Genomic DNA, 7,648 nt, shown 5'->3' with positions numbered 1-7,648 from the left:
CTTTGGTATGGTAAAAATGTACAATAGCCCCAAAGTGACTTATTTATAAAAACAAAACAATCTATATGTAAACATTTATTGATAATACCACATAATGTTTTTCTGTTATATCTACTTTATTTAAAATAATTGTTTTGACTTTTTTTTGAGACAGGGTTTCACTATATTGCCCAGGCTGGAGTGCAGTAGAGCTATTCACAGGTGTCATCATAGCACACAGGAGCCTCAAACTCCTGGACTCAAGGGATCCTTTGGCCTCAGCCTGCTGAGTAGCTGGGGCTATAGATACACACCACTGAACCCAGCCCTATGACATCTACTTTATTTTTATTTATTTATTTAGAGATGGAATTGTGCTTTGTTGCCCAGGCTGGAATGCAGTGGTGCAATCTCGGCTCACTGCAACCTCCGCCTCCTAGGTTCAAGCGATTCTCCTGCCTCGGCCTTCAGAGTAGCTGGGACTACAGGCACACACCACCACGCCCTGCTAATTTTTGCATTTTTAATAGAGATGGAGTTTCGCCATGTTGGCCAGGCTGGTCTTGAACTCCTGATCTCAGGTGATCCGCCCACCACAGCCTCCAAAGTGCTAGGATTACAGGCGTGAGCCACAGTGCCTGGCTATTATGTCTACTTTAAATAGCCTTAAGGAACTGAATGTGGTGATTCATGCCACTAATCCCAGATACTTGGAAGGCTGAGGCAGGAGGATCACTTGAGGCCAGGAGCTTGAGATCCAGCTTAGGCAACATAACAACAGACCATTTCCAAAAAAACAAAACAAAACAAAAAAACTGTCACTGTTATGATACCTGAAAACATACCTGAATAAACCTCACTTGAATCTCTTCTAGTCCTTTAATCAAAGAAAAAATTCCACACATTCTGTTATCTGATGGTGGCAGCCTTCATTCCATTAATCAAAGATATCCAGAGCCTAGTGTGATGGCTCATGCCCGTAATTCCAGCACTTTGGAAGGCCGAGACCAGTAGATGACCTGAGGTCAGGCGTTCTAGACCAGCCTGGGCAACATAGTGAGACCCTGCCTCTAAAAAAAAAAAAAAAAAAAAAAAAAAAAAAAAAAGAGCTACCCACCAAATGTGTACTTAACTAAAGAGTAGAGTCTGAATGTTTGGAGTTGTTTATCTTCATTAGTTTGCCTGGTTGGATATTTCTTTGCTGTTATCACAAGTATGAATGTAAACCTGGGAGGCGGAGGTTGCACTGAGCTGAGATCACGCCACTGCCCTCCAGTTTGGGCAACAGAGCCAGACCTCTCACAAAAAAAAAAGAATGTAAACCCTTGGGGCAAATCTGGATTCAAAACTGTAGTCTCTGTCAACTAGATGTGTGGCCTCATGAAAATTACTTAACTCTGGTCGGGTGCAGTGGCTCACGCTATAATCGCAGGACTTTGGGAGGCTGAGGCAGGCGGATCACTTGAGGTCAGTTCAAGACTAGCCTGGCCAACATGGTGAAACCGGGTCTCTACTAAAAATACAAAAATTAGATGGGTGTGGTGGTGCATGCTTGTAATCCCAGCTACTCAGGAGGCTGGGGCAGGAGAATCGCTTGAACACAGGAGGCAGAGGTTGCAGTGAGCCAAGATTGCCAGGCTGCACTCCAGCCTGGGCGACAGAGCGAGACTCCGTCAGAAAGATGGGCAACAGAGCAAGACTCAGTCAGAAAGAAGAGAAGGAAGAAAGGAAGGAAGGAGGGAAGGAGGGAAGGAGGGTGGGAGGGAGGGCAGCGGCGCGATCTCGGCCCACTGCTCTGCCTCCTGGATTCACGCCATTCTCCTGGCTCAGCCGCTCGAGTAGCTCGGAGTGCAGGCGCCCGCCATCACGCCAGGCTAATTTTTTGTATTTTTAGTAGAGACTGGGATTCACCGTGTTAGTCAGGATGGTCTCGATCTCCTGACCTCGTGATCTGCCCGCCTTGGCTTCCAAAGTGCTGGGATTACAGGCGTGAGCCATCGCGCCCAGCCTAATTTAAATTATTTTGGATATACACCCAAAAGTGTTTTTGCTGTATCATATGGCAGTACTATTTTTAATTTTTTTAGGAACCTCCATACTGTTTTCCATAATGGCTATTCCATTTTACATTCCCACTGGCAGTGCATAAGAGTTCTAATTTCTCACTCCCTTGCCAATACTGGTTATTTTCTGTTTTTTCAATAGTCCTAATAGGTATGAGGTGATATCTCATTGTATTTTGATTTGCATTTCTCTAATGACTTCTCTAATGATTAATGATGATTTTCATACGCTTATTGGCCCTTTGTCTATTTTCTGTTTTCTTTTTCTTTTTCTTTTTAGATAATGTTTCGCTCTCATTGCCCAGGTCGGAGTGCAACAACATGATCTCAGCTCACTGCAACCTCCACCTGCGATTCTCCTGACTCAGCCTCCTGAGTAGCTGGGATTACAGGCATTGACCACCACGCCTGGCTAATTTTGTATTTTTAGTAGAGATGGGGTTTCTCCATATTAGTCAGGCTGGTCTTGAACTCCCGACCTCAGGTGATCCACCCACCTTGACCTCCCAAAGTGCTGGGATTACAGACGCGAGCCACCACGCCTGGCCTCTTTGTCTATTTTCTTCAGAGAAATGTTTATTCATGTCTTTGGCCTATTTCTAAATTAGATTATTTGGGTTTTTTGTTGTTGAATTGCAGGAATTCTTTATATATTCTGGATATATATCTCCCATTCCATAGGTTGTCTTTTGATGCACTGATGTTCTTAAGTTTCATGTAGCTTCTTTTGCATATTTTAGCTTTTGTTGCCTATGCTTTTGGTGCCATATAAAAAAAAAATTATTGCCAAACTCAATGTCATGATGCTTTCCCCTTATGTTTTCTTCTAAGAGTTTTATTGTTTTAGGTGTCATGTTTAGGTCCTTAATCTTTTAGTTTTTTGTTTCTTTTTGTTTTTGTTTTTTGTTTTGAGAGAGGGTCTTGCTCTGTTTTGGAGGCTGGAGTGCAGCCTTGACCTCCTGGATGTGATCACTTGATCCTCCTACTTCAACATCCTAAGTAGCTGTGACTACAGACACATGTCACCAGGCCTGGCTAATTTTCTTTATTTTTTGTAGAGATGGGGTTTCACTATGTTGCCCAAGCTAGTCTTGAACTCCTGGGCTCAAGAGATCCTTCTGCTTTGGCCTCCCAAAGCACTGGGATTACAGGCATGAGTCACCTTGCCTGGCCTCCTTAATCTATTTTGAATTAAATTTTGTACATGGTGCAAGGAAAGGGTCTACCTTCATTCTTTTACATATGGATATCCAGTTTCCCAACACTATTAGTTGAAGAGACTGTTCTTTCCCCATGAGCAGTCTTGGCACACTTAATGAAAATTGCTTGACCATATATGCTAGGGTTTATTTCTGGGTTCTCTATTCTATTCCATTGGTCTATATGTCTGTCTTTATGCCGGTACCACACTGCTTTGATTACCATAGCTTTGTGATATGTTTGAAAATCAGGGCCGGGCACGGTGGCTCAAGCCTGTAATCCCAGCACTTTGGGAGGACGAGACGGGCGGATCACGAGGTCAGGAGATCGAGACCATCCTGGCTAACACAGTGAAACCCCGTCTCTACTAAAAAATACAAAAAAAAAAAAAAAAAACTAGCCGGGCGAGGTGGTGGGCACCTGTAGTCCCAGCTACTCGGGAGGCTGAGGCAGGAGAATGGCGTAAACCCAGGAGGTGGAGCTTGCAAAGCTGAGATCCGGCCACTGCACTCCAGCCTGGGCGACAGAGCGAGACTCCGTCTCAAAAAAAAAAAAAAAAAAAAAGAAAATCAGAAAGTGTGTCCAGGCATGGTGGCTCATGCCTGTAATCCCAGTACTTTGGGAGGCTGAGGCTGGTAGATCACCTGAGGTCAGAAGTTCAAGACCAGCCTGACCAACATGGTGAAACCCCGTCTCTACCAAAAATACAAACATTAGCTGGGTGTTGTGGCAGGCGCCTGTGATCCCAGCTACTTGGGAGGCTGAGGCAGGAGAATCACTTGAACCTGGGAGGTGACAGTTGCAGTGAGCAGATATCACGTGCACCATTGCACTCCAGACTGGGCAATAGAGTAAGACTTTGTCTCAAGAAAAATAAAATAAAATAAGTTAGCTGCGCATGGTGACGCAGCTACTGACTGAGTAGTCCCAGCTACTCAGGAGGCTGAGGCAGGAGAATCGCTTGAACCCAGGAGGCAGAGGTTGCAGCGAGCCAAGATCGCACCACTGCACTCCAGCCTGGGAGACAGAGAGAGACTCTATCTCAAAAAAAAAGAAAAAAGAAAAAAAAATACTACTAATAAAATAAAATCAGAAAGTGTGAAACCTCCAACTTTGTTCTTTTTCAACACTGGTTTTGCCAGGTAAGACACAACTCACTTTTTGTTTGTTTGTTTGTTTTGGAGACAGGGTCTTACTCTTGCGCAGGCTGGATGTGGTGGTGTGATCTCAGCTCACTGCACTGCCGGGTTCAAGTGATCCTTCGACCTCAGCCTCCCAAGTAGCTGGGACTACAGGTGTGTGCCACCATGCCCAGCTAATTAAGCATACAATTTGGTGACCATGAAGCAACACCTACTTCACCACCACCCTGCTTAAGAAACACAACACTCCCCAGTTACTTCCCCTCCTCCTGTGTCCTTTCCTGATTACAATCCCCTCCTTTCCACAAGCTATCTGCATTCTGATTTTTTTGGTAATTATTTTCTTACTTCTCTTTCTTCTATGTTTCTTACTTCCTCAAACAATATAATTTTACCTATTTTTCAACTTGAATTTAAATCATATCAGGTATTATTTTTAACTTGCATATATTACTGAACATCATGATATTCATCCATGCTGTATAGCAGTAATTCACACATTGCATATATTGTATATCTGGCTTTTGGTAACTATGAACAGTACTGCTATACATTTTCTTTACTTGTGTTCTGGTCTGCAGGTTTTAAGAGTTTACCTACAGGCTGTGCACAGTGACTCACGCCTGTAATCCCAACACTTTGGGAGGCAGAGGTGGGCTGATCACTTGAGTCCAGGAATTCAAGACTAGCATGGCCAACATGGTGAAACCCTTTCTCTACTAAAAATACAACAAATTAGCCAGGTGTGGTGGTGGTGTGCCTGTAGTCCCAGCTATTTGAGAGGCTGAGGCAGGAGAATCGCTTAAACCTGGGAGGTGGAGGTTGCAATGAGCTGAAATGGCACCACTGCACTCTAGTCTGGGCAAAAGAGCAAGACTGTTTAAAAAAACAGAAAAAAAGAAAAAAAAAGTTTACATACGGCATATACCTAATCGTGGTATTACTCAATTGTTGGATACACTATACTCAATATATGTGTCAAACCACTTTTCAGAGTTGTTCCAATTTATACTTCCACCAGTGCACCTGGGTATGCCCCCAGGATCACTTGAGCCCAGAAGTTTGAGACCAGCCTGGGCAACATACTGAGACCCCATCTGTATTAAAAAAAAAAAAATCCAACAGATAAATGAAGAGACAATCTTTTGCCAAAAATGGGCAAAAGTCTTTAACAAGCAGTTCACACATAGCTAATAAACATTCAAAAGTGTATGGCATGATTGGTAAATAAACCACAGAGAGATATCCTTACATACCCATCAGCCTGCTAAAAATTAAATCATGCAATAGCAAAAGAGTATGTGGGGCCAGGAATGGTGGTTCACGCCTGTAATCGCTTATTATTTTTATTCCGTTATTCCACATGCTCTTTTGGTTCCGTTTGTTTATTGGTTTTTGAGATGGAATCTCACTCTGTGGCCCAGGCTGGAGTGCAGTGGCGCGATCTCGGTTCACTGCCACCTCCACCTTCCAGGTTCAAGTGATTCTCCTGCCTCAGTAGCTGGGATTACAGGTGGGTGCCACCACATCCAGCTAATTTCTTTCTTTCTTTCTTTTTTTTTTTTTTTGAGACGGAGTCTTGCTCTGTCGCCTAGGCTGGAGTGCAGTGGCGCGATCTCAGCTCACTGAAATCTCCGCCTCCCAGGTTCAAGTGATTCTCCTGTTGCGGCCTCCCGAGTAGCTGGGACTACAGGCACCCGCCACAGCGTTCGGCTAATTTTTGGGGTGTTTTTAGTAGAGGCGGGGTTTGGACATGTTGGCTAGGCTGGTCTCAAATTCCTGACCTCAAATGATCCATCCGCCTCAGCCGCCCAAAGTACTGGGATTACAGGGGTGAGCCAACGTTCCTGGCCCCACATACTCTTTTGCTATTGCATGATTTAAGTTTAGCAGGCTGATGAGGGTGTAACGATATCTCTCTGTGGTTTATTTACCAGTCATGCCATACACTTTTGAATGTTTATTAGCTATGTATGAACTGCTTGTTAAAGACTTTTGCCCATTTTTGACAAAAGATTGTGTCTTCATTTATTTGTTGGATTTTTTTTTTTTTTTTAAATACAGATGGGGTCTCAGTATGTTGCCCAGGCTGGTCTCAAACTTCTGGGCTCAAGTGATACTCCTGCCTCTGCCTCTCAAAGTACTGGGATTACAGGCAGAAGCCATTATGCCCAGCCTATTGGTAGAAGTTCTTTATATGTTTTGAATATTTATCAAACATTTAGGCATCCAGTTTTGTGAAATCCCTCAGTTTTGGATGACTTTAATATTAGTTTTTTTTTTTTTTTTAGATCAGTTTGTAGAAGTTCTTTATATATTTTCGATATGACTGCTTTATCAGACCCATGTATAGCAAATATTTTCTTCCACTCTTTGGTTTGCCTTTCCACTCTTTCAGTGATGTCTTCTAGTGAACAGAAGTTTTTTAATTTTACTATAGTCCCGTGTATGAATTATTTTATTATGTTACTGCTTTTCAAAAACATTTAAGAAAGTTTTACCTACTCAAAATTTATGAAAATATTCTTCTCCTATGCTCTCTTCTAAAATATTTATTGCTTTACCTTTCCAATTTTAAGGATAATACTTCTGAAACTAACTTTTTTAAAAAGTAACTTTTAGGCCAGGCATGGTGGCTCATGCCTGTAATCCCAGTACTTCAGGAGACCGAGGTTGGGGATCACCTGAGGTCAGGAGTTCAAGACCAGCTTGACCAACATGGTGAAACCTTGTATCTACTAAAAACACAAAACTTAGCTGGGTGTGGTGGCAGGCACCTGTATTCGCAGCTACTCGGGAGGCTGAGGCAGGAGAATCACTTGAACCCAGGAGGCGGATGTTGCAGTGAGCCGAGATTATGCCATTGCACTCCAACTTGGTTGACACAGCGAGAGTCCATCTCAACAAGAAATAAATAAATAAATAATAAAAGTAACTTTTAAATGATTGTGAGGTAGGGATCAAGTTTAATGTTTTTCCACAGGGATAGTCAATTGACCCATCCCAAAAAAGACCAGCCTTTCTCCACTGCTGTGCAGTGTTGACTTTGTCATCTGTCAGGTGACCCTTCAGCCTGTCTGTGGATTCTTTGTTGTGTTCCACTGGCCCCTTTGTCTATTGTTGGAACAAAGCCACAGTGTCTAAATTGCCACAGCTTTATGATAGGGCATGCTATCAAGCAGTCAGTGTCATTTTACAGGTTTGTTCTTCTTTAGGTTTGCCTTAGCTATTCTTTGGTCCTTGCATTGACATCTAAATTTTAGA

Source organism: Piliocolobus tephrosceles, chromosome 10, assembly GCF_002776525.5.
Source record: "Piliocolobus tephrosceles isolate RC106 chromosome 10, ASM277652v3, whole genome shotgun sequence".
NCBI lineage: Eukaryota > Metazoa > Chordata > Mammalia > Primates > Cercopithecidae > Piliocolobus > Piliocolobus tephrosceles.
This window is presented reverse-complemented; position numbering follows the sequence as displayed.